Source organism: Macrobrachium nipponense, chromosome 13 (assembly GCF_015104395.2).
Source record: "Macrobrachium nipponense isolate FS-2020 chromosome 13, ASM1510439v2, whole genome shotgun sequence".
In the NCBI taxonomy this organism is placed as follows: Eukaryota; Metazoa; Arthropoda; class Malacostraca; order Decapoda; family Palaemonidae; genus Macrobrachium; species Macrobrachium nipponense.
In genome coordinates, this window is record NC_087206.1 from 44,849,416 (window position 1) to 44,851,618 (window position 2,203).

General features: G+C 35.3%; 1 long non-coding RNA gene across 1 annotated transcript in view; it reads left to right on the forward strand.

The window, feature by feature from the left end:
• The first annotated feature begins 536 nt into the window (after nt 1–536).
• The window catches only part of LOC135225464 (uncharacterized), a 1,793-nt gene continuing 126 nt past the window's right edge, over nt 537–2,203 (forward strand). Inside the window, exons 1-3 of the long non-coding RNA XR_010316977.1 lie at nt 537–673; nt 985–1,196; nt 1,308–2,203. The exon at nt 1,308–2,203 is cut by the window's right edge and continues 126 nt beyond it. This is a non-coding gene — a long non-coding RNA (uncharacterized LOC135225464). The remainder of the gene's footprint in view (nt 674–984; nt 1,197–1,307) is intronic.

The window sequence follows — 2,203 nt, forward strand, 5'->3', positions numbered from 1 at the left end:
TTTCTTATAACTCAGTATTCGTTCCGCAAAATCTGTTTTGTACCAGCCGAGGTTATTTTTGGAAAGACTCAAATGAAGACGCTAGTTTCCTTTACGCGAGTTTGTGTCGACCGACTATTGAATTTATGCGGTTCCAGGGTCCTTTGCGCAGCGCACTTGTCTGGTGACGTCATCGAAAGCTGATTTTCGGTCATGGAAAGTTTTCTTTCATTTTGACAGTCGACTGGTAGAAGTATCGGTACGATTAGTGGTTTAGCGGTCGTCCATTTCAGTTCATGTGCTCCGACGTAGATTTGGAAAAAATTGACAGGGAGTGATATTTCACTTGACTGTATTTCAAGTTAACATTGTAGTTGAATCCCCTTTTAAGGTTTTGTGCTTTTTCTATTTTATTTAACGCCAACTTCGTGTATTTTCAAGGTGGCTGTACATTTTTGAGTACCTTGACCACGATTATTTATTTTAATGTGCTTTTTGTAGACGAAGCACGGCTTATATTTCTCTGGTAACTTTGCAGTATTTATCCAGTATTTTTAACATGTTTTATTTTTCACTTTTGAAGTTCGACGCCATGGGCTGGTTTCAGTGACTGCCGGTGAGGCAGTTACCTATCTTGTTCCACAAACTCGTACTTTTCTCATCTCGCTGTCTCCATGTGGTCCCTACGGGATGAGTTAAGTATCTGTAACGTTTATTGTCGGCGAGTTATTTTTATTTTAAGGATACATAAGCTTGTGCCATTTGCGTAAAAGTTTTGCCTTTACCTGTCCGTAGATCTCTTAATACATTGTGATAAAAATCTAGGATTAATACTTTTCTTTATTTTTAGTATATTTTTTCTTGATCAGATCTTGCCGATGACCTAAGCTTGTGCTATTTGCGTGAAAGTTTTGCCTTTGCCTGTCCGTAGATCTCTAATACATTGTGATAAAAATCTGAGATTGATACTTTTCTTTATTTTTGGTATATTTTTTTCTTTATCAGATCTTGCCGAGGACCTAAGTGTTGGAATGTGGTTTATTACAGTAAGAAATATACAGCAAGAAAAATACAGCAAAACTAACTTTTCCCATTGTTGTGTATCTACTTCATCACAACCAGTTTTAGCAACTTAGTTTCGTTTGAATTAAATGGATGTTTAATTATTAAGAGTAATCCTTTTCCTTATAAGGACAACAACAAAATTGTTGGCGTTGGTATGTAAACTTGAAGAAAATTTACTTTAAACAATTTTGTCAAAACTACTTAAATGGCCTTAGACATTTTTTAAATTTAGTTAACTTTTTAATGCTCTTTAAACATTTCAGGATGCTACGATGAAATTCAAGACTGGCTGAAAAAAGAAAAAAACTGCTGCTCTCCCGAGATTCTTCAGAACTTCAGTATCCATTTTTTTTCCTCCACCCCATCGGGGGCGGTGCCCCTGATCGGGTGGAGGGGCTCCTTAGGACTTGCATAGTAGGCGTGTTGGCCTACTGTGCGAGTCCTTGGAGTTTTTTTATTTTTGTTTTCCGTTGCAGATGACCGTGAGCTTTAACTTTACTATTACTCGCAATTTTTAAAATTTATAATCTAGTAATTTCAGTAGATTAGCGTCGCATTTAATGTTTTGTACATCTTCAATGGTTTGTTTAAATCTGATGGTTGTATAAAACTGTTTTGAGTTCTTGTCTTAACAGTTAACTTGCATTAGTAAGCCATATATTTAGTGTTTTTATGGTTGAATTTATTGGCTTGACCCACTCTGGCTTTAGTTACTTCGCGCCCTAATACTGTGATTTCAAAAGCAATTTTTTGGAATATATTAGTTTGGTCAGTTCTTCATATGTAACTAAGTTTTCGGTTTAGGTCAGTTTGATCTTTATGGAAAACTCTAGGACGATTACTTCTGGTTTAGAGTATTAGTTTTCAGTTCCCATTCCATTTTAGTTTTGGATCATGAACTCTTATTAAAATCTTAAAATCCATGTTTATATATAACTTTTAGATATTTGGTTGATGTTAGTATTTTGAAGAATGTTTGATGTTTATGCATTTTGTAATTCGAAAAGATTTTGCACGATTAAGGTTTGCTTTTAATTTAGTTTTATCCAAAGTTTTTCATGTTGCCTTTCATGACTTCCAGGTGACCTTCTTGCTCTGAGGGGTTTAGAATGGTGAACTCGAGGATTTGAGTAATTGTGTGATTAGTTCGTAGACTGCT